This window comes from Neophocaena asiaeorientalis, unplaced genomic scaffold (genome assembly GCF_003031525.2).
Source record: "Neophocaena asiaeorientalis asiaeorientalis breed wild unplaced genomic scaffold, Neophocaena_asiaeorientalis_V1.1 scaffold215, whole genome shotgun sequence".
Lineage (NCBI taxonomy): Eukaryota > Metazoa > Chordata > Mammalia > Artiodactyla > Phocoenidae > Neophocaena > Neophocaena asiaeorientalis.
This window is the reverse complement of record NW_020175011.1, coordinates 67189-92830: the sequence shown is the minus strand read 5'-3', so window position 1 is coordinate 92830 and position 25642 is coordinate 67189. Positions and strand designations below refer to the sequence as shown.

General features: G+C 42.7%; 1 protein-coding gene across 1 annotated transcript in view; it reads right to left on the bottom strand.

The window, feature by feature from the left end:
- The window catches only part of LOC112411039 (G-protein coupled receptor 39-like), a 76991-nt gene extending 51735 nt beyond the window's left edge, over positions 1 to 25256 (bottom strand). Inside the window, exon 1 of the mRNA XM_024761902.1 lies at positions 25203 to 25256. The gene's annotated coding sequence lies outside the window, so the exon portion shown is untranslated. The remainder of the gene's footprint in view (positions 1 to 25202) is intronic.
- Positions 25257 to 25642: the final 386 nt, after the last annotated feature.

Below are 25642 nucleotides of genomic sequence, written 5' to 3'. Positions count from 1 at the left end.
ATTTTCGGCTGCTATCTGAAGTGAGGACCATCTTATGAGGACTGTGCCCTTAGTCTGAGATCTGGCCCAACTCTGGGTACCTCGATACCACTATTTCCCTGACATCCCCCATCCAATCTGCCAAGAAATCCTGTTGGTTCCAGTTGCAAAATACCTCCGAACTCTAGTCACTTTTGCCACAATCTCCACTGCTTCTATCCTGGCTTAAGCCCCAGGTCTCTCACTTGAATTACTGCCTTACCTTCCTAACCATCCTCCCTGCTTCTACCCTTGCCCCTCAATCTCTGCTATTGTCAACACAGCACCCAGAGTGATCCTTGTAAAACCTTAGATCGGATCATGTCACTCCTCAGCTCAAACCCTCCAATGGCTCCCCAACCGACTCCCAAGAAAAATACCAAGTCTCTATCACGCCCCCCAGGAGCTGGCCCCTTCATCACTACTTTCCTCTCTAACCTCATTTCCTACTAACCTCTCCCTCCCTGCCTCTGCTCACTGAATGTACCAGCTGTGCTCCCTTCCTAAGGCTTTAGTAGCTCCTGTGCCCTATACCTGGAAGGCTCATTCCCTAGGTGCCACTTAGCTCCCTCCCTCACCTCCTTCAGGATTTTTTTGGTCAAATGTCACTCTCTCAGTGAACGCTTGCTGACCACCCTATTTAAAATTGTACTCCCATGTTTTAATTTTCTCTTTAGCACCAATCACCATTTGGCATACGACATCCGCGATACGTATAGTACTTGTTTATTTTCTTATCCCCCCCACTAGACAATAAACTCCGTGATGACAAGAATTTTTGTGTATTTTGCTCTCAATCTCTAGAATACCCGCTGGCATTTAGGGAACCCTCAAAATATCTATTGCACAAATGAGCTCCTGTTCAGCAGGTAAACTTATGAATACAGGTTAGACTCTCACCCACTGCCGATGGGAATGCAAAATGGCGCAGCTACTTTGGAAGACAATTAGACTGTAAACCAATCACCAATTGGCATTGCCATACATCTACCATACAACCCAGCAATCCCACTCCTAGCTATCTAGCCCAGTAAAACTGAACAGCTATGTTCACGCAAAAGCTTGTATGTAAATGTTTATAGGAGTTTCATTCATAATTGCCCCAACCTGGAAAGAAACAGGAGTCCTGCAACACGTGAATGGATGAGTACAATACAGCTTTTCCTGCAGCATGCTTCCCATCAGAGATGCGATGATCTGTGGATACAAACACTGGCGTCTACATAATAGATGTTGTTTCTCATTCTACATTTCCAATATAAATGGGCACATGAATTTTTATAACCAGCATTTCCAGTAGTTGGTGCAAGTCCATCCCTGAGAGGTGGATCCACTCTCATTGTAATGGGAGTAAGAATAAGTGACGGACAGTGCTTGGACTTGAGTATCAACATAAAAGCAAGTTTCACTTTTTATAATCTCTTGATCTCAGACAAGTCCCTAACTCAGTGTCTGCCCTTGAAGTCCCAATGCAACACCCTCTCACACGGCCCTTAATTCAAATATGGGTGGACATCAATGGGCCGTGGTTCCACTGCACTCCTCATTCTGGTCATGTAGGAACAAGGGCTGAGTGGGTGTCTAAAGTCACACAAGTAACTAGTGGCAGTCTGGGCCAGAACCCTAGGCTTGGCTGTCTGAGGACCTGACCATCATCCCTGTATGTATGTATGTATGTAAGAGTGTGTGTGTGTGTGTGTGTGTGTGTGTGTGTGTGTGTGTGTGTGTCCTCCCCCTCACTTGTTCTGTTCTGCCTAACCCTTTCCTTTTCCTTCCTATATTTTAAATTGTGCTTCTTGATCTGATAGAAGAGAGATAAAAATTGCTAGCTAGAAAACACTAGCAGTGGAAACCAAAGACCAGCCAGTATGTGCTATGCTTAAGCATTACCTTTCAGCATTTTTGCATTTGGCTTTCTGCTCCTCAGGAAAACCTTCAGTCAGTTGCTTTGTTTTGACCAAACTCAGTACCACACCAAAGGGTAAGTGATAAACTCAGTTTGTAGTCTAGTTCTACTATATGGGAAAAAGAAAATAGGAGTAGCTTCATGTTTACAAAAGCATATTTCTGGTTCAAATGAATGTTAAATTTAAATTTAAATGACTTTCTAGGGTTACCTAATCCATCTGCCCCTGGTTACATTTAAATTAAATTTAAATTTTTAAAATTAATTAATAATTTATTTTTGGCTGAGTTGGGTCTTCATTGCTGCATGCGGGCTTTCTCTAGTTGCAGCGAACGGGGGCTACTCTTTGTTGCGGGGTGCAGGCTTCTCATTGCGGTGGCTTCTCTTGCTGCAGAGCACAGGCTCTAGGTGCACGGGTTTCTGTAGTTGTGAAGTGTGGGCTCAGTAGTTGTAGCTCGTGGGATCTAGAGCACAGGCTCAGTAGTTGTGGCGTGCAGGATTAGTTGCTCTGTGGCAAGTGGGATCTTCCCGGACCAGGGCTCGAACCCGTGTCCCCTGCATTGGCAGGTGGGTTCCCAACCACTGCCCCACCAGGGAAGTCCCCACAAATGAATTTTAACAAGAGTTGGCACACCCATGGGGATTAATGAGAAATGACATCAGTCCCTTCTCTACACCAATTACAACGCCTTCCCCACCTTCTCACTCCCCTTAATAAGACAAAGACCCAAATTCATCACTGAGTTGCAGCTGCCCCATATCCTGTGGCAGTGGGGAGAAAAGGAACACCTACTTCGAGTTAAGTGTAATTTTATCTTTATGGGTCTAACACAAAACAATGGGAGACCTTTTGTTTGGGAAATACTACAATCTTGATCTGAAAAATAAGGAAACCAAATAAGCTTTTAGTAAAGCTCTTCAAATAAGAAAAACAAAAGGAAGGGCCCCACAAACTAGCTCGGTCCAGGAAGAGAAGCCACTTCTCATGCCACATCTATATGCACAGCCCAGATACCCTCTGATGTGACAGTGTGCAGGAGATCTCTGCTCTGGATAAGGATAAGACATCCAGTCTGGAACTCAAAGAGAAGCGTGGTGCCGACTAGTTCAAATGAAATTAGCTTAAAGGATATGAACATTTTATCAGATAAGCAAAATGAATTGAAATTTACACCTCTACCTAGAAGATGTGCACACAGAAAAAAAGATCAGATACAATGCAACAATTAAAATCTCATTATATATCCCATTCCCCAGGTCCCCAGGGATCCATGGGGGCTGGTGGGGGGAGGCTGAGCCTGCTGGCTCCGCAGCTGATGTTGAGGAAACCTGGTTGCCAGGTAACCAGTTAGTAACCAAAGAGGCAGAGGGGCGGGGTGGGGGGGGTGGGGGGAACACTTGCCAGGAAGGCTGGCTCCAAGCTTTTGTGGCAGATATGGGCCCCATGATTCCCCACTTGGACTTACCTAACAACACAGTCACAAGCAAGGTGATGAGCTCTTGGTCAGTAACTTGTCTTTGGCTAACACAACCCCAAATGACTAATCTGATGGATTTTTTTTTCAAAATGTAATTAACTGGACTAATCAGTTGCTTCATCATTGCACAGACTCCAAGTTAGAGCTGTTCTAAGGTGAGGCTGGAGCAACAATGTGCCAGGTTTGTCATTGGATCTTTTCTGCTTGGTTCCTCTATCTCTCCATCTGTGGCTGATTACATTTCCCAAAGATTGCTGCAACAATACCGCCCATCCCACGTGCTCTTCTGCAATGTGACTTTGTCATGCCCCCATCAGGAGGTGGAGTCCAATCCTCTCCTTCAGTATGGGTAGACATGGGAATGCTTTTCCCAATAGTGTATGGCAGCAATGATACTGTGGGACCTCCATGGCCACACGTAAAAGCAGTAGCTTTTGCCTTGTTCACTGGAACACTAAAGCATGGACCCCTGAGCCTCAGTGTAAGAAGACTTATATAAGTCTGACTCCCCAGATGCTGCCATGCTGTGAGGAAGCCAAATAACGGGTAGTCTTGGTCTTTCCCATCAGGGCATCCCAGAAGCCCAGGCCCCAGACAAGCAAATATAGAGCCTCTAGATAATTCCAGCCCCCAGCCATCAAGTCTGTCACCAGCCTCCACATTCCTAGCTGAGGCCCCAGACATCATGGGGCAGACATAAGACATTCCCACAGTGCCCTGACGGGACCAACAGAAACCGTGAACACAATAAACTGGTTGCTAGTTTAAACCAGTATGTTTTTGGATAGTTTGTCTTATAGCATTAGTAACTGAAATAAGAGTCTTGGCCACTATGATATTGTGATATAAAAAAAGAAAAAAACCAACATCTATTGGGTCTTCATTCCCGGTTCCTGGCACAGAGCTTCTAAAACTCTTCGAATTTCCTGAGTGATAGGGGTGAGAGGAGTGTATTTTGTCTTTCATAATAAGCCCCTTTCAACCACACTAGAGTTTATGCTAATGAGCTAACTGTGGGGAATGGAGTTCAGTTGCCAGAGGAGCCAGCCATGTGATTAAAAGGTGGAAACTTTCAGTCCCTTCCCCACCTCTGACCCCTGGGAAGGTTAGAGTGTCAAGAGAAGGAGTTAATCACCAACGGCGCTGCCGTCCGCTACACACACTGGGGTGTTGCCTCCAAGACCTTCCTTCAGACATGCAACACTGCAGAATTTGGAACAGAGGCGCCCCCAGCTGGAAGAATTCATTACTGCTGCCCCGAATTTGAAAAACAATACCAGCAATCAAAAGGCTAGGACAATCACTACTGATCAAACCGGGTGGATGACAAGGTCTTGGTGCTCCAGCGGGGTGTCAGGCCTGAGCCCCTGAGGTGGGAGAGCCGAGTTCAGGACACTGGATCATCAGAGACCCCCCAGCTCCACGTAATATCAATCAGTGAGATGTCTCCCAGAGACCTTCTCAACGCTAAGACCCAGCTCCACTCAACAACAAGCAAGCTCCAGTCCTAGACACCCCATGCCAAACAACTAGCAAGACAGGAACACAAACCCACCCATTAGCAGAGAGGCTGCCTAAAATCATATTAAGTTCACAGACACCACAAAACACACCACCAGACGTGGACCTGCCCACCAGAAAGACAAGATCCAGCCTCATCCACCAGAACACAGGCACCAGTCCCCTCCACCAGGAAGCCTACTCAAGCCGCTGAACCAACCTAACCCACGGGGGGCAGACACCGAAAACAATGGGAACTACGAACCTGCAGACTGTGAAGAGGAGACCCCAAACACAGTAAGTTAAACAAAATGAGAAGACAGAGAAATACGCAGAAGATGAAGGTGCAAGGTAAAAACCCGCCAGACGAAACAACTGAAGAGGAAATAGGCAGCGTTCCTGAAAAAGAATTCAGAGTAATGATAGTGAAGATGATCCAAAATCTTGGAAATAGAATGGAGAAAATACCAGAAACGTTTAACAAGGACCTAGAAGAACTAAAGACCAAAACAACAATGATGAACAACACAATAAATGAAATTTAAAATTCTCTAGAAGAAATCAATAGCAGAATAACAGAGGCAGAAGAACGGATAAGTGACCTGGAAGATAAAATAGTGGAAATAACTACTGCAGAGCAGAAAAAAGAATGAAAAGAAGTAAGGACAGTCTCAGAGACTTCTGGGACAACATTAAACACACCAGCATTTGAATTATAGGGGTCCCAGATGAATAAGAGGAAAAGAAAGGGTCTGAGAAGATATTTGAAGAGATTATAGTCGAAAACTTCCCTAACACGTGACAGGAAATAGCCAAACAATTCCAGGAAGCGCAGAGAGTCCCATACAGGATAAATCCAAGAAACATGCCATGACACGTATTAATCAAACTATCAAATATTAAATACAAAGAAAAAAATTAAAAGCAGAAAGGGATAAACAACAAATAACATACAAGGGAATCCCCATAAGGTTAACAGCTGATCTTTCAGCAGAAACTCTGCCAGCCAGAAGGGAGTGGCAGGACATATTTAAAGTGATGAAAGGGAAAAACCTACAACCACGATTAGGATCTCATTCAGATTCTATGGTGAAATCAAAAGCTTTACAGACAAGCAAAAGCAAAGAGAATTCAGCACCACCAAACCAGCTTTACAACAAATGCTAAAGTAACTTCTCTAGGCAGACAACACAAGAGAAGGAAAAGACCTACAAAAACAAACCCAAAACAATTAAGAAAATGGTAACATGAACATACACGTTGATAATTACCTTAAATGTAAATGGATTAAATGCTACAACCAAAAGACATAGACTGGCTGAATGGATACAAAAACAAGACCCGTATATATGCTGTCTACAGACCTAGGGACACATACAGACTGAAAGTGAGGGGATGGAAAAAGATATTCCATGCAAATGGAAACCAAAAGAAAGCTGGAGTAGCAATTCTCATATCAGACAAAACAGACTTTAAAATACAGACTATTACAAGAGACAAAGAAGGACACTACATAATGATCAAGGGATCAACCCAAAAAGAAGATATAACAATTATAAATATTTATGCGCCCAACATAGGAGCACTTCAATACATAAGGCAAATGCTAACAGCCATAAAAGGGGAAATCGACAGTAACACATTCATAGTAGGGGACTTTCACACCCCACTTTCACCAATGGACAGATCATCCAAAATGAACATAAATAAGGAAACACAAGCTTTAAATGATACATTAAACAAGATGGACTTAATTGATATTTATAGGACATTCCATCCCAAAACAACAGAATACACTTTCTTCTCAAGTGCTCGTGGAACATTCTCCAGGACAGATCATATCTTGGGTCACAAATCAAGCCCTGGTAAATTTAAGAAAACTGAAATCAAGTACCTTTTCTGACCACAGCTCTATGAGACTATATATCAGTTACAGGAAAAAAAACTGTTAAAAAATGCAAACACATGGAGGTTAAACAATATGCTACTAACTAACCAAGAGATCACTGAAGAAATCAAAGAGGAAATCAAAAAATACCTAGAAACAAATGACAATGAAAACACGACGACCCGAAACCTATGGGATGCAGGAAAAGCAGTTCTGAGGGAAGTTTATAGCAATACAATCTTACCTCAAGAAACAAGAAACATCTCAAATAAACAACCTAACCTTACACCTAGAGCAATTAGAGAAAGAACAACCAAAACAAAAAAGAAAACACCCAAAGTTAGCAGAAGGAAAGAAATCATAAAGATCAGATAAGAAATAAATGAAAAAGAAATGAAGGAAACAATAGCAAATGTCAATAAAACTAAAAGCTGATTCTTTAAGAAGATAAACAAAATTGATAAATCATTAGCCAGACTCATCAAGAAAAAAAGGGAGAAGACTCAAATCAGTAGAGTCAGAAATGATAACAGGAGAAGTAACAACTGACACTGCAGAAATAAAAAGGATCATGAGAGATTACTGCAAGCAACTATATGCCAATAAAATGGACAACCTGGAAGAACTGGACAAATTCTTAGAAAAGCACAACCTTCTGAGACTGAACCAGGAAGAAACAGAAAATATAAACAGGCCCATTACAAGCACTGAAATTGAGACTGTGACTAAAAATCTTCCAACAAACAAAAGCCCAGGACCAGATGGCTTCACAGGTGAATTCTATCAAACATTTAGAGAAGAGCTAACACCTATCCTTCCCAAACTCTTCCAAAATAGGGCAGAGGAAGGAACACGCCCAAACTCATTCTACTAGGCCACCATCACCCTGATACCAAAACCAGACAAAGATGTCACAAAAATGAAAACTACAGGCCAATATCACTGATGAATATAGATGCAAAAATCCTCAACAAAATACTAGCAAACAGAATCCAACAGCATATTAAGAGGATCATACACCATGATCAAGTGGGGTTTATCCCAGGAATGCAAGGATTCTTCAATATATGCAAATAAATCAATGTGATACACCATATTAAAGAATTGAAGGATAAAAACCATATGATAATCTCAACAGATGCACAAAAAGCTTCTGACAAAATTTAACACACATTTATGATTAAAAACCCTCCAGAAAGGAGGCATAGAGAGAACCTACTTCAACATAATAAAGGCCATATATGACAAACCCACAGCCAACATCATTCTCAATGGTGAAACATTGAAACCGTTTCCAGTAAGATCAGGAACAAGACACCACTGCCCACTCTCACCACTATTATTCAACATAGTTTTGGAAGTTTTAGCCACAGCAATCAAAGACAAAAAAGAAATAAAAGGAATCCAAATCAGAAAAGAAGAAATAAAACTGTCACTGTTTGCAGATGACATGATACTATACATAGAGAATGCTAAAGATGCTACCAGAAAACTACTAGAGCTAATCAATGAATCTGGTAAAGTAGCAGGATACAAAATTAATGCACAGAAATCTCTTGCATTCCTATACATTAATGATAAAAAATCTGAAAGAGAAATTAAGGAAACACTCCCATTTACCACTGTAACAAAAAGAATAATATACCTAGGAATAAACCTACCTAAGAAGACAAAGGACCTGAATGCAGAAAATTATAAGACACTGATGAAAGAAATTAAAGATGATACAAACAGATAGAGAGATATACCATGTTCTTGAATTGGAAGAATCAACACTGTGAAAATGACTATACTACCCAAAGCAATCTACAGATTCAATGCAATCCCTATCAAACTACCAATGGCATTTTCCACAGAACTAGAACAAAAAATTTCACAATTTGTATGGAAACACAAAAGACCCCGAATAGCCAAAGCAATCTTGAGACAGAAAAACGGAGCTGGAGGAATCAGGCTCCCTGACTTCAGACTACACTACAAAGCTACAGTAATCAAGACAGTATGGTACTGGCACAGAAACAGATATCTAGATTAATGGAACAGGACAAAATGCCCAGAGATAAACCCACACACACATATGGTTACCTTATCTTTCATAAAGGAGGCAAGAATATACAATGGAGAAAAGACAGCCTCTTCAATAAGTGTTGCTGGGAAAACTGGACAGCTACATGTAAAAGAATGAAATTAGAACACTCCCTAACACCACACACAAAAATAACCCCAAAATGGATTAAAGACTTAAATATAAGGCCAGACACTATAAAACTCTTAGAGGAAAACATAGGAAGAACACTCTTTGAGATAAATCACAGCAAGATCCTTTTGACTCACCTCCTAGAGAAATGGAAATAAAAACAAAAATAAACAAATGGGAGCTGATGAAACTTAAAAGCTTTTGCACAGCCAAGGAAACCATGAACAAGAGGAAAAGACAACCCTCAGAACAGGAAAAAATATTTGCAAATGAAGCAAAAGACAAAGGAATTATCTCCAAAATATACAAGCAGCTCATGCAGCTCAATATCAAAAGAACAAACAACCCAAACCAAAAATGGGCAGAAGACCTAAATAGACATTTCTCCAAAGAGATACAGATTGCCAACAAACACATGAAAAGCGCTCAACATCACTAATCATTAGAGAAATGCAGATCAAAACTACAATGAGGTATCACCTCACATGGGTCAGAATGGCCATCATCAAAAAATCTACAAACAATAAATGCTATAGAGGGTGTGGAGAAAAGGGAACCCTCTTGCACTGTTGGTGGGAATGTAAATTGATACAGCCACTATGGAAAACAGTATGGAGATTCCTTAAAAAACATAACAGTAGAACTACCATACAACCCAGCAATCCCACTACTGGGCATATACCCTGGGAAAACCATAATTCAAAAAGAGTCCTGTACCACAATATTCATGGCAGCTCTATTTACAATAGCCAGGACATGGAAGCAATCTACATGTCCATCAACAGATGAATGGATAAAGAAAATGTGGCACATATATACAATGGAATATTACTCAGCCATGAAAAGAAACGAAATTGAGTTGTTTGTAGTGAAGTGGATGGACCTAGAGTGTGTCATACAGAGTGAAGTCAGAAAGAGAAAAACAAATACCGTATGCTAACACATATATATGCAATCTAAAAAAAAAAAAGGTTCTGAAGAACCTAGGGGCAGGACAGGAATAAAGACTTGAGGACATGGGGAGGGGGAAGGGTAAGCTGGGATGAAGTGAGAGAGTGGCATGGACATATATACACTTCCAAATGTAAAATAGATAGCTAGTGGGAAGCAGCCACATAGAACAGGCAGTTCAGCTCGGTGCTCTGTGACCACCTAGAGGGGTGGGGTAAGGGAGCATGGGAGGGAGATGCAAGAGGGAGGGGATATGGGTATATATGTATATGTATAGCTGATTCACTTTGTTATACAGCAGAAACTAACACAACATTGTAAAGCAATTATACTCCAATGAAGATGTTGAAAAAAAAATCACCAATGGCCAATGCTTTAATCAACTGTGCCTATGTCCTAGAACCTCCATAAAATCCCTAAATGATGGGAATCAGAGAGCTTCTGGGTTGGTGAACACATCCATGTGCTGGAAGAGTGGTACATCCCGACTCCACTGGGACAGCAGCTCCTTTGCTCTGAACCGTTCCAGACCTTGTCCTATGCACCTCTTCGTCTGGCTATTCACTTTTTTCTTTTATAACATCCTTTATAATAAAGTGACAAATGTAAGGAAAATATTTTCCTGAGTTCTGTGTACTGATATAGCAAATAATGTAACCTGAGGAGGGGGTCATAGGAACTCCTGGTTGGTAGCCAAGTTGGGCAGAAGTGGGGGTAACCTGGGAACGAACACACCACTTGCATCTGGTGTCTGAAGTAGGGGACAGTCTTGTGGGACTGAGCCTTTAACTGAGGGGTCTGCACCAAGTCTGACTAGTTTCAGAACTGAACTGAGTTGCAGGACACCCCGTTGGTGTCCACAGAGAACTGGAGAAGTGCTTGGTGTCATAAGTGTTGTGAGTAGAAAAAGTCTTCCTTTAGCCATCATTCCCTCCCAGCGGAGGGTCCAGAGCTCTTACCGCCAGCTGAGGAGGGAAAAGACGTGAGAGAGAGGAAAACTCCCCTATAAAAGGGGTTCAGACAGGAGCTAGGCCGGTGCCCAAAAGCTTTAGATCCAAAGATTACTAGCCACTCCCTGTCTTAAGGAATTTCCCCATCCCCATTATAATCCCTCCAACTCCCCCATCTCCCCTGTGCTCCAGCCACCAGATCTACTTTCTTAGGCAGAACCTTGAAGCCTACAGTAGGATGCCAAGACCCCATACTTCATGAGCTACGCTCAAATTAAAGCCCTGTGTAAGAGACCTTGGCACCACTGGCATGAAACACAGGGACCTTCAGAAAGCTGGTTTTCATTCATTACTCTTGTGACATCTTGTACTCATAGTAACCTGCCCTCTATTTTCCACCAGGAGCAAATACATAGCCAGGGGAAAATAACTTATTTTAATATTTGTTAAAGACAAACCTAAACAGGAAAGCAAAGATGTGCCCATTTTCCCAAGCACTTTACTGTAGTTCAAGGCCAAATAACACCAAAAAAATGTATATTTTATGAAGGACACTGGCCTGATACTGGCCCCAGCTATAAGAGGCAGGTATTTTATCATAGCATGTCAGTTCCCAGTCAATTATGACAGACAGTTAGCTAAAATTAGCTAAAAATAACTGAAGACATAGCCAAAGAGCCACAGATCTCCTGATGTGCTACAGAGCCTTGGTTTCTATGCTTTTATGTGTTTGGAGCCTTTTTTTTTTTTTTTTTTTAAGGATAACACAACTTCATTGAAACACGTTTGACAGCTTCCACTTCCAGCAGGCACAGTGCTAGTGAAATGCCACAACGATCAACCTGGATTAGAATCACCATAGACCATCCTAATCCCTCCTAAAGCAAAATGCAGTTTCTACCGGACGACTTCAAAAATTTTCACTGTGAGAACATACCTTCAACCTTCAATGCTGCTGTTAAAAAGAAATAACAGACCCCAAATGGAATCGTCTGTGCTAAGTCCCACGCCAGCAAACCAAGACTGAATACCCTAACCTAACCACAGTCTTAACCCACCCTCTCCCCCAAGTAGGTAATTTAACCAGTTAACCTGGAATGACCTGGTTGGCACTAGTGAGGTGATCTGCCCAATACGCCCTTCCATTCCCCTTAGGAACGCCTAAAACAATGCATTCTTTGCTAATGATTTCCTTTTTCTGCTCCCTTTCCACCTTTAAAAACCTTTCCTTTGCTGCAGCTCAGCAGGGTTCCGTTGCGAGATGGGAGGATGCCTGATTCATGAATTCTTAATAAAGCCAATTATATCTTCAAGTTTAATTGAATTTTTGTTGTTTAACAAATTTGGTGGCAGTGGTGGGACCAACGGAGACTTCTGAGGGCTTTAGAGACAACGAGGAACTAAAGTGTGGTACCCACGAACCCTCTGAGATCTCAGTCTTTCTCTCCATTTCTGAGGGTCATGGGTAAGTTGCCTCTTGGTTCTGAGCGCTGCTTTCTTTGTGTCGAGCTCCCCATAGAATCTGCTTTCTAGTTAGTTCCCCCATTTGTCTGGATTCACTTGTTCTACATTGGGAGCTGCTGGTAGTTTAGACCCCAATTTCCCAGATGATAGGAAACCCCAGCCCTTGGCTTTGTCTCCAGATTCCACACTGGGAACTTCTGGGGGCAGCTGCGGTTCCCCATGTGTTAGCAAGCAGCCCATAGTCCCCTTTCTTTGGGGTTCACTGGTTCAATCCTTTCCCCAACCTCCAGTTCCAGGTTAGGGATTGCTGGAGAATTGTGGCGATGTACACAGGGCCTTTTCTTGGCCAGGGTGCAAAAATATCTCTTGGTTACTGCTGATATATTAAGGTGTGTATGTTTGTCTGTTTTATTTTGTGTCAATAAAGGCTAAACGCTAATGGGGACCTTAGAAGTCAAAAAATCCAGGAGCACTTTAGGAGCTGTTAGAATGCTCCCTTCCAAAACCAAAGACTCCTGTGTTCGGATAAGTTGGTCACAGTGGGTCACGCACCAACCTCTACAAAATGTCCACGCAACTGGGTAGACTGTAAAACATCACACAAAATTCCCAACCCAGCAGCACATCCGTTTTTAGATAGCGAGGCTCTGAGAGACCCAAAGCCTTACCTAAATAAATAAATGATAATAAAAATGGGACCCTTAAAATGCAAAGAGTTATTAAGCAGGTATGCTGGAAGGTGGTATGCTTAACTATAAATATCTATAAAAATGGCCCAAATTGTATTAATAACAACAAAGAATTTTGTTTCCTAAGAACTTGGCTTGGAAACCATCAAGTTAGGGGCCCCAAAATATAGCTGGACAGAAATGTGGCTTGTACCCCATTTGAGGCTAGATATGGCTGGACAGAAAGGCGGGTTGAATTCCGTTTGTAGCCAACAGCCCTACCAAACTGTTGCCAGTCTTCAGGGAAATTACAATGGCCATTATGAGGAATGTTCTAATTTAGATAAGACAATTTTAAGAGGAGCACTTAAAAGCAAGGGACACCTATTTTAATTGGTATGCAGAAGCCTCTAAAAGGCTACAAAATTCCAAAATACCTTCGTGGAAAGATGCATTACAAAAAGTAATAGGGCTTCCCTGGTGGCGCAGTGGTTAAGACTCTGCCTGCCAATGCAGGGGACATGGGTTCGAGCCCTGATACGGGAAGATCCCACATGCCGCGGGAGCAACTAAGCCCGTGTGCCGCAACTACTGAGCCTGCGCTCTAGAGCCTGTGAGCCACAACTACTGAGCCCGCGCGCCGCAACTACTGAAGCCCGTGCGCCTAGAGCCCGTGCTCCGCAACAAGAGAAGCCACCGCAATGAGAAGCCTGCACACCGCAACGAAGAGCAGCCCCTGCTCGCTGCAACTAGAGAAAGCCTGCGCACAGCAACGAAGACCCAACGCAGCCAAAAATAAATAAATTAAATAAAAACTAATAAAAAATTAAAGCTATGAGAGGTATCTAAAACAAAATACTGACGTAACTCCTACTACTCCCATCTATCCTCCTTTACTTGAGTATCCATTCTACTCATCCTCTGTCTGGAGTGTCTTTCCACTTCAAAAACTCTACAAGACAATAAACAAAAATCTATCAAGTTAACGGCCTTACGGATGCTGCTGTGTCTACCTTCAAAAGACCACCGCCCCCCAACCCCGTATGGACCCCTCCCAGAGTTGATCAGTCTCTGAAGAATTTTCTGGTAAACCCTTAAACAGCCAAGGGAAACTAAAATATTTTAAATCCCATTTGGAGCCTCCAGATGGGTTGCTGGGAAAACTGGCAAAAGCTGGTTAAGGGTGGGAATCCTTAGTAGAGTCGGTTCCCCCTGGATGTCTGTCTACAGTACCCCATAGAGAGAGAAAACTAAAATATCTTTTGCACCAACCTTGGGGACACCTCTTAAATCTAAGGGTTGTTTAATACTGCCAGAAATATTTACTGGCAGTATGTTCTGGCTAAAACTTGATAAGATATTTAAAATAATTCAATAAAACTTTATGATCAGAAATTTGGCCAAATTGGAAGCTGATATTCAGAGCCTGAAAGGAAATGGTTAGGGCCTCTCCTCTAAGCTAACATAAAAGTAAATACCCAGGATGTGTGGGGTGGGTGGAAGGGGTTTTAAAGCCCTTGTAAAGGGTTTATGGGTGAATCAACCTATGATGTCATTTAAGTTGCAACCCAATTCCTTGAGGAATTAAAATCAATTGTCCTTATCTTAAAATATTTGCACAACTCTAAGTGCAGCTCTAAAGGCAGTTCAAATTCATCTACTCCTTTTTACCAATCCCCAAACTTGCCCTATTCATCTTAAAAGGGAAGATTTGGGGATTTCTTCCTTGTGCCTCTGAGATGTAAATTTTGAAATACCAGCTTCAGGGAAGTAATTCTTATCAGGAAACAGAAGGGGAGGTCATCTGAAACTTAACTTTAGCCATCTGAGCAGGCCGCCTTGACTAATTCCATCTACCAGAAAAACAACTTAGATCCAAATTCTTTTGTAACTAGTAAAGCAGAGGCTCTAAGGTCACTGCTTACATCTGTCTCTATGTTTATGTGTGTCTATCTATATATACGATGTAGATGTGGTATTTTTCTACCTTCAGATGGTACTGCAAAAAAATTAATTTGTAAAAGAACTCTACTTAACTGGCCTAAAGAAAACTAAGTGTTTATATAAGTTAAATTCTCAGAAATATAATAGAAACTAACCCAAATGTATTTCAAGTTCATGTGATCTGGGAAAATATTAGGTATTAAAGCTAGTTTAAGGTTTTTGGTTTAATTAAAACAGCCATGTCTTTAATGAGTTATCAGCATCAAATGTAATACTTTTACTCTATAATAAGTTCACGTTATCTTTATTACAAAATTTGTCAGCCAGAAAATTAATTTAGGATGAAGACTGACATCATTTATTGTTGAATGAAGTTTTTGTGAGTAGTCTTTGTTAAGAACAAATAAATAGAAGTAAGTAGAATAAAAAGTTTTTAGGTCAACTTTTTAAATAGTTTCCTCAAATCTTTTTGGTAACCTGAAACCTTACAAGTTTTGCTAAGTTAAATGATGAGCTAAGTTAAATTCCCTGAATATCCAAATCATTTCCAAATAAGATAAAATACTAAAACATTAATTACTGAACATAGGTTTATCTACTTTCGGCTTCCTTTTACATAAGAACTAAAGATTTTCAGTTCTATCAGCGAATGTGCCCTGTGACAAATGAGAAATTTGCTATGAAAAAAACATGCATTTCTAAAAGTTATTAAAAATATTTATAAATTTTTCAAGCCACAGAATGCCAGTGTAAGAGATAGCCCACATTTGCTTACCTATTTTCACTAGAAATTAAGGTTTTTAAGGGTTAAAACTTCTAATAATTAAAGCTACTAGCAGCAAAAAGAAAGCTGGAAAGATTTATGGAAAAGGAATCTTGTGAAAGGAATTTTATGTCAAGCTGGATAAGACTGAATGAATTTGTTATAAGGACTTCTAAAACTAAGCTTTAAAATCTGTAGTGTACTTATATACAATTAAACCAATTTTCTTTCATCTGCTAAATGGACAAAGTGATTTTGGACAACCGGTCTACTTCTAAAAAGAGGCTGTGAAAGGTTTTCTCTTTACCTATTCTTTTTTTCTTCTGAAGGTATTCTTTTATTGTTGCAGTGTTTTTTTTACAATATTGAAAAACTGAAGGGTGAAGAGAAAACTTCATGTCAACCAGAGGGGAAGGATGATTGTTCATGGTACATCCATTTAGAGGAAATTTACAATCATTAAAAATGAATGCTCTGAAGGAGATGTAATAAATTGAAAGTTACTTACACTATGTTCAAGTTTTTTTTTTAATTCCCCTCCCACCAAAAATGGGGATAGGGGAGTGAAAAAGCCAATAATGTTACAAATCCACCTTCATGGCTACAAAATTTGTGGGCTCAGCGCCCTCTTTGGACTGATGCATCTTTACCTTTTAAGTAACCTGCCTAGAAAACAAAGATTTTATGTCTTGTCAAAATAGTTTCATGTTGTTCTTACGAGGTTTCTTATTACTTAAGGAAACTGATTCTTCCCTATTAAAAGAGCTAAGGTGTTTATTTGTTACAACTATTTTAACCTTCTGTATTTGACTTCAAAGTCTTTAATTATCACTATGGTGAGATAGATAACTACGTATTATTTCACAGTGACCTATGATCCCATTTGACACGGTGTTTTAAAACCTTTTCATATTTTTGACAAACTTCTCCCAAATCAAATTCTAAATGAAGTCTTTTTGAACTTGAGCTAACTTTGGAATTTTCCAGAGGTCACTGGAACATCTCAAAAGATTTGTTCTCTCCTTAAAAGGAAGTAGGATATTACATTAATTACACTTATTTGGTATGTTAAATTACATAGGAAATACTGTCAAATAAGTGATGCAAAACCTTAAATTTTGTTTGTGTTTATATATGCTATTAATAAGTGTTCCGGAAATTGTATGAAATTCCTAGAAATATGATGTCCCAGTATAATGTTATCACTTGTAATTCTAGTTACTATCTTAAAGTGTATGTCATAGAAATAAGCAAATAACGTTGTCAATTCATTATAGTGAATTCTCACCATCAGACCTTTTAACAATGGACATTTAAAAAAAATCTTTTGTCATTTTCAGATAGTTATTGTTTTACTTTGATGCTTTTACAAAAGTGTTCCTGCAGAAGTACGTCATCTTCAAGGAGACTTAAGGAAAAGACTTCGGACAAGTAGAGCATTTCAATAACTTTAAGATCATAAAACTGAACCAAGTAAGAATTTCCAGAACTAATAGAGAAACTAGACTCAAGCAGAATAAGAATTAATGAGACTGAAGAGGACGATTATAATTTTTAGACTTTTGTTTTAAAACACTGCTGGTGCCTTAATGTTTTGTTTTTCCAGATTCAAAGAAACCTTTTCTCTTAAGCTATCTAGGACTTACAGCAATGGTAAATTATACCTCTGTAAACAAGGATGAAAATGTACTTTTTCTTCCTACCTGATCCCTCCAGAATTCAGAAACCCTTAGGTATCCTTTCCATGGCAATACAGCTAGTTATGGACATAAGCTCAATAAGCATCTGTTCTCCTTGTAACAGGACACAATTGGAAACATTGGCTATATCGCCAGGATTTGACTGTCTTGTCAAATATTCACAGACCCAGATATGATCAGTTTTTAAGATCTAAAGTTAACTTCATGGAGACAATAAAGCCCCTTGGAAAAACTGACCTGGTATCTTGCTTACAAGGTGTCAGCAAAGCAGTCTTAAAAAGGACTTAAATGGTTCATCACTATTCGTGCTGCATTTATGTAAATAATTAAGTTTCATGCAAACAAATTAGCTTTACTGTGATCATCTTTAAAAAAATGGGAGTGGTTATAGAGATAAAAATTATGTTGGCATAATTTTTGTAGGTTCTGGTTCTGTTAATTATCTTTGAAATTTTGTTATTCATCTTTAAACTGGACTGGATCCTGAATTCTTCTAATTTCCTCAAATATCTGGCTACAACTCTCCAAACTCATGTTTCCAATTTTCTCCCACCCTTCTGATTTGGAATCACTAAGAGCAAAGACTGCCCATGAATCTCCTTGTAAGGGACTATACCAGGTCCTCCTCATTACCCAAATGGCAGCCAACTTCAGGGACTTGAGCCTTGGATACACATATCACAGCTGAAGAAGGTTCCACCTGACACCTGGTCCTGTGCAGATGCTGGAGACCTCCAAATCAAATTAACCAGGAAGAAAAGTAGTAGACATCGAGGTAGATTATTTCCTCCCAAGATACCAGATCAGTACTTCATACGTTAACTAAACATGAAACCCTTTCCTTTACTCTGGCATCAGCCTAAAAAGCTAACACCATCATCCGTATCTCCCAGGTCACTGCTAAGGAAAAGAGGGGTAACCTTTCAAACCATCACCAAAAAACTCAGATCAGTCCCGTCTCTGGGTAATAAGCCCAAACTTGGGGTACTCTGCATCTAGGCTCTACACACACACACAAAAGGGGACACAAGGGAAGGGTAACCGTAATAAAACTGACTGTGTGGTCTACAGACATTTAAGATTTTACTGGCCTCCAGGGCTGTCACCTTTCCAGTCCTAAGCCACAGATTCAAACGGGGATTACCAGGAAACGTTCACGATTCTGATTCACTTCCTCTGACAAGGCCCTGCATCCCCAGTTAGGAGTAAACGTAAATGAGGCTATGATCAGGAGCCTCTCCTTAACTCTTTGAAAGTACTGTGAAATCTGCTAAGGCAGTAACTCCCAACAAAAATCCTTAGACCCTCTGGTCCAAGTTATTCTTGATAATACCACAGCCCTTGGTTACCTTTTAGCTGAGCAAGGAGGTGTTTGTGCTGTGACCAACATCACTAGCTGTAACTGGATTAACACTTCTGGGGAAGTCAAAACTCAGCTGCGTAACATCACTGAACAAGCCCCTTGGCTTAAAAAGTGACCCCTTGTGTGGGGTTTTTCTTTGACTCATCTGCTTTTGATTTGGGTCTCGGGGACCATGGCTCCAAAGTGCACTCCAGACATTGGGAATGAACCTGCTTATAATCATCACACTGTACTGGCACACTGTATTGTCTCAAAAAGCTTTAAATGTGGGTGCGTAGCCACTAACCACCAACAAATGATCTCCCTAAGGATGGAACGTCAGTAAAGGAACGAAGAGAAAAAAACTGTAGACCCGAAGTTGGGACCTGTGAGTATCAGAGACTCAGCCATCTGATCCATGAATGTGGATCACGACCCATGAATGTCACACAGGGGATCAGTAAAAGCTGCAAAATTACAGAGTGGTAGCTGAGAGTGATGCTAATGACAAATGCTGGTCACATCTCTCAGTTAAGCTGAGAGTCCGATCAAAAGGGGCTAACTGTTAAAAAGAAATAACAGGCCTAAAATGGAGTCACATGTGCTAAGCCCCACGTCAGCAAACCAAGACTTAATACCTAATCTAATTGCAGTCTTACCCTCCAGCCCAGAACGTAACCTTTAACCAGTCAACTTAGAATTACCTGGTCAGCACAAGCGAGGCAATCTGCTGATACGACCTTCCATTCCCCTTAGGAGGGTGACGGTGCCTGAAACAATGCATTCTTTGATAATAATTTCCTCTTTCTGTTTCCTTTCTATCTTTAAAACCTTTCCTTTTCTACCGCTCAGCAAAGCTCCTCTCTGTTGTTCAATTCACGAAGCCTTTAACGAAGCCAGTCAGATCTTCAAATTCACTTGCTGAATTTTTGTTTAACACCGTCAAACAAAAAATCAGATTCAACATACAAACTGTCTCTTAACAATTTGAGAGATGCCCAAATTTTAAAATCTCACTTTCCATTGCCACCAGTTAATTCAGTCAAGATATTTCCTGTCCTCCTGGTGGGGAGTAACTTGAAACAAAGTCTAAAGCACCAAACTAACCAGTTTCCAGAAGAAGCTAGAAATATTGCTGCAAGTCATTTAAAGCCAGGTAGAAGAAATGAATCAAGAATTCTTTACAAATCTACAATTTCATCCAGTACCACATGCATTCCAAGACCCAGCATCCTGTGTACCATGCAACAGATGTCTGAATTAATTCCTCTAGAAGAAGCCTGAAGGTTATCACCCTGTAGGTTAAATATGGAATGTGATGCTTGTCAGGCCAATTCCAGCAGCTTTGCTGGGGAAACAAACTGATCTCTATCCAAGAAGGCAGGGGCAAAAGTTGCTAACTTGTTTGATGCCACAGAAGACTTCCAAGGAATCCCTTTCGGGGTGCTGCAGCTGGGTGAATCCTCAGGGGGCACCACCAACACAGCGGACAACAGATGGTACATCAAGTTCGTCCTAAGGAGGAGATGACAGGCCAGGAGCAACCCTTTAGTAAGCCAGCATGCCCGTCAAAACTCAGATGCCCCAGTTCGCCTCTACACTAGACGGTCCTGCAGTGGAGCTCACTGAATAATGCAGGGCGTGGCGTCTGGGTGGCTCCACTGGAATCACCAACAGATTGCTCCCATCTATAAATACTGGCTACAGATGTTGCAAGTGGATGGCTTTATTTTTTTGTCGTTCCCTCCCATCTTTAAGTATTGGCGCAGACAGTACGGATATGCTACCATCTTTGAGGAACACCAAATGCTACATCAGCGTTATTAACATATGCGTTTGCTTGAGCTGATGTGCTCTTAAAGCGGAGGCTACAGTCTCCCACCAGCGGCAGCAGCCGTGAATCAGAGCGCACTACTGCGCGCGTTAATAAAATTTCGCGGTGGAATGGGTCCCTCCGAGAGGGTCATTTAAAAAACCATCGAGGAGCCAGAGTTCGCTCTTTTGCCCCTCCCCCACCCCAAAATAAAAGCAACTGAAGCCCAGCGCGGGAGACCCCACCTTGTGGGGGACCCAGGAGAGCAAAGTGGTAGTGGCTTGATCACGCCCTGAAATGCATCTCCAAATCCAGCCCTCTGTGGACCCTGGAGAAGGGCTCCACACTTGTGCCGCGTGTCCGGTCCTCCAGCTTCACCCACTGTCCTGTCCACCAGCTGGTGTCCCAGGCAGGAGGGGGAGGGGAAAGAGAGGAAGGAGAAGGGGAGGGGGGAGAGGCCCTCCCGAGAGCATCAGAGAGCATCAAGGGCACTGGCGGTGGTGCCCAGAGATGCAGCACCGCCTCCCCGGCCAGTTCCTCAGATGCAGACCACAGCAGGGAAAACCACTATCGGCAACTTTGGGAAGTGTGCCCCAGTGCACCTCCTATCAATCACCCTAAGGCCTGGAGGGAATAAATCCCTGCGCTTTGATTTATGTGGCCTTGGCCACAGGCTCTGGCTCAGCCAAATAGGGGCTGCCTCGGGAGGGGCAGGGACCCATGTGAGCAGGGTGACTCCCTTCCAGGGGCCGTAGAAGAGCCCCAAAGTTCCCAGAGAAAGGGGGAGAAGGGGGGCTAGGGGAAAAGCCCAGGGGACAGAGACCCCAGTGATCCTGGCTGGGGATGGGGTGTGATCCCTCTTCTCCAGGGCCCCAGGAGAACACAGAAGTAGCTAGGGAACGCGGTGGGGTGCAGTACCTCTGCAAGGTTGAGACAGTCCCCGACGTATTATTTACTTATTCACACAGGAGCTCCCTGTATGTTAAAAAGTGCCGGGATACCAAAACAGTGCAAAAACACTGGTGTATTTTGTGTCAAGTCCTCTCAGGGGGTCTATGAATGGTCTACCCACCGCCCGCCCTGACAGCAGGACCCAGGACAGCCCCAGCCATCAGTGGCCACCACCATGCCCAGCTCAAGTTACTGACAGGTTTTTGTGGAAATCGGAATCTCCGCAACTTGTCTCTACTATCATTAAAAGTCCACAAACACGATTCTGCCGATTATCCAAATGAATGCAGCTAGATTAAGAGGATTATTCCAGCTTGGGAAAGCAAACACTGTTTGCTAATCGTGTAATAGGCATCCATTTCCTATCAAATTGCCTCTGAAAGCCTCATTTGCATGAAAGCCTGTCGGTTTTTCAAAATAGGCTGTTCTTTCTTAGAGGCCTGTGCAAGTGGCTGAGTCCCCCAATCCTTTTACCTTCCCTTTTGAAATGTTACCATTTTTCTTCTGAAAGGACTGCGGACTTAAAGGGCCCTCCCCTCCCGAGCAGAACCAAGCAGACTAGACTGCCTCCAGAATAGGGCAGCGAATCCCAGACCCAACCCTCCTGCCCTCTGAGCTCCACCTTCCCCCGTCTGGGTAGATCTCAGGCTTTTCTGGAAAGGGAATAAAGCCCTAGGTATGGTCTATACCACCTCTTACTTCAGAATGTTCCTCTCTGTAGGGACTAATCAGTGGCTAGCGCACGGGGTTGCCTTCAGCTGTGGTTGTTCATGACTGGTTTGTCTAGTAATTAGCTAAATGCTTTCTAACAGTCTGTTTGCCTTGGAGAGTAATTCTCCGGCCTTTCAGAGGACGCCTCTCCTCTAGCATTTCAAAAGTAAATTGTTCTCTGATTGCAGCTCTCTGTATGCAGGGACTCCATTCTAGCCACCACGCCCCTTTCCTTCTGCACAGAGGCCGTGTGCCCTCCGACCTGGGACTGGAACAGAGAAGAACAACCCTGATTCCACATGGAATCTATTCCTTTAGCTCTAACCCTTCTGTGCTGTTGCCTGTGCTTAGTCATTCTGGCTCCGCACCTTCTGTAAAAGAATGTTGCCTAGAGCCTGAAATATACAGGACAGCCCATTCTCAAGGCTCTGCCCTTTAAAGGTGCAACACTTGTCCATTCATATAGAGAAAAAGTTGCAGAACAGAGAATAACACTTGTTATTCTGGAGGTTCACAGAACATCCTGTCCTGACCTGACCTACAGGTGTACAGCTGCAAGAACAAAGGATTCTGGCACCCAGAAGTTTGCAACAATGAGCCACACCCCCTCCCCTTTTAGTAGGAAAGAAGGCTGAATTCTAACTTGGGTAAAAGATGGTTCTTTGGGACACTAGTCCACCAACTTCTCGGTCTGCTGGCTTTCCGAATAAAAGTCTCTACTGCTTGCCCCAGCAGCTCGTCTCTTGATTTATTGACCTGTCGTACGGTGAGCAGTACAAGCCAGTAAGAGGACTGATGGGTGCTGTCCCTCCGTGTTCAATCAAGTACAGCCTTTCCTTCAAAGGCCACTAAACTTCATCACCCTCCCCCCCAAAAATCTCAAAGAGCTGTGGCAGTTTAAAAATGTATTCACAATTTTTTTGGGTCACTTTCTCCCTGGAAAGGTGTGGGCTGTGTCTTTTCCCCCAGTGACTCACCTGTAACTATTAGAAGGCCCAACAGTGACCTCTGAGGCTAGATTTGAAACGGCCACATAGGTTCCGCCTGCACAGAGAGGCCACTGCAGTGCTCTGGTTAGCAGCCTCGGCTGAGGTCCTGCTGACAGGGAGCATTATAACTGCTAGATGCACAGAGCAGGACCTTCCTGGGACAGACTCCTCCCCCATATCCTCTGCTGTAGCTCCTCTCTAAAGTACTTAGATAACAGTATCTGATGCACTTTCCTAAGTTGTTTTACAGAGGTAAAGCCACCACCAAATGGAAAAAATTAATTACTCGATGGTCATGAGCAAGCAGCCTCCGGACCTCCTGGCGCCTAAGGATTGATACCGTTAACCCCTGTGACACCACCCTGTTACCTCACCATCAACCAATCAAGAGAATTCTGCACCAGCGATCACACACCCCATGACCCCCTCCCTCACCTGGCCTTTAAAAAGGCTTTCCTAAAACCCTTCAGGGATTTCAGTGTTTTGAGGACTAGCTGCCCTGGACTCCTTGCTTGGCACCCTGAAATACACGCTGTAACAGATGTGTGAATGAAGATCCCTCCAGGTGATTCCAACCCCCAGGGCTCAGGTCACCTCCGGTCATCAAGTCTTCCTGCCCAAGGTCTCAGACATTAAGGAATAGAGATAAGCCATCCCTGCTGTGTCCTGTCCTGATTCTTAACCCATCTAATTCCTCGGCAAAATAAGATGGGCCCAGGCTTAATTAGCCACTAAGCTTTGGGGTGGTTTGTTACACAGCCCAATAACAACTGAGATGTCCCCAAACCCTCTGTCTTCCCCCTCACTCAGCCCTTCTGAATTCAGAGGGCACCAGAAGGACATTAACCTTACCTGGCAGGTTGACTAGTGTTCTTAAAACAGTCTCTTTCTTTTCGTGCCCCCGGCATCGGCAGGCGGACTCTCAACCACTGCGCCACCAGGGAAGCCCAACAGTCTCTTTCTTTTAAAGGTAGATTAAATGTGCCCAACCTTGGGGGACTGGCAACCCTTCTTTTTGAGAGGTGTATGTTGTGGGGATCTCCTATAGGAGGAAGTGATTGCTAAGAAGTCCAGTAATTTTAAAACTTTTGACCCACAGTAAAGGGATACATTTTATCTTATTACCTAGTAAACAAACACCTGGCATGCCTGACTACACTTGAGGAAACAGTCTGTAATACTTGTGAAGAATTCTGATCCTTTCTTCAATTTTCCTTTTTTCTAATACTTGCTGTAAACCACTAAATCAATTTCACAATTCGCCACTGGGCTGCAACCCACAGTTGGGAAAGTACTACTTTAAGTAGGGAGTTCAGAGAGAGATGTAAGAACCCTGCAGCGCTGGGGAGACGCTGTCAGCCAGCCGTATCAGTCCCGCTGCTGGGAGTCCCAGCCAGTTGGGCTCCCAGCCTCGAGACGCTTGGCTAACTTGACCTCAAGCACTGCTCACAATCTCCTTGGCTCTGTGACGCTCCAAGGGTGAGCTGGCCAAGTCCTGCCACTTGTCTACGTTGTTCTTCCCCAGCCCTAGCCTGAGCTGGAGAACAGAGCTAGCGAAGACTCCATGGCTCCCACGAGCGGCTCTGAGACTAGGCTTCACGCACAACTGAAATAAAACCTACCTGCAAGGCAGATCGCAAATCACTTAAGAATTATACCGTGCAATTTCTTCCACATAGAATCATGAACTGAAAATCCCTAGCGCACTAGGATGTTTAACACTGAAGTCTGTCACTCAGGCGGGAATGGGGTTTTATTCAAATCTCCAGGCAGGCTCTTTGCTGCAGGTTCCCTCCCCCAAGCAGTATGGGCCCTCGGGGGTGACTGCAGGAAGCCCCATTCACCTTCTCCTCCACCTCATCCCCTGTAGCTTTGACTCACCCAGGCATGACCACCTGCAGATCAATGTATAACAGGCCCTGTGCACAGAGGGCTGGCCCCATCCCCAGCGCACCTGTTATTTAATCACCTGCTCAGATGTCTGCCAGGTGATTCCAGAGACAGCAAGCAAAGCGAGTCAGCAGTCTGTCTCCTAACCACTGCGCCATCTGCCTTAGTTGTTGGAATCCTTTTCGTTTTTTTGAAACACCTGCAGTAAATAACGCCACAGTCATATATCAGTTCAGTAAAACTGAAGTTCAGGCCACACACATTCTTATTTAGATAAGTAGTTTTAAAAAAAGAATCACTCCCACAGGAAGATGGGCCCCGGGAGCACCAGACTTCATTAGTCACTTAATAAAAGCTTCTTGATGGGGATAATTCCTTCCCTGAAGAGGGCAGCTTTGAAAAACAGTTTGGTTTTTTTCAAAATATGTTTACCTCCCTCCAGTTTGCTGGGGAATCAATTTCTCTTGCCCTTGGGCCTAAGGGCCTCCCTCCTAGTGATCCTAACTGCATTTCCCTGCA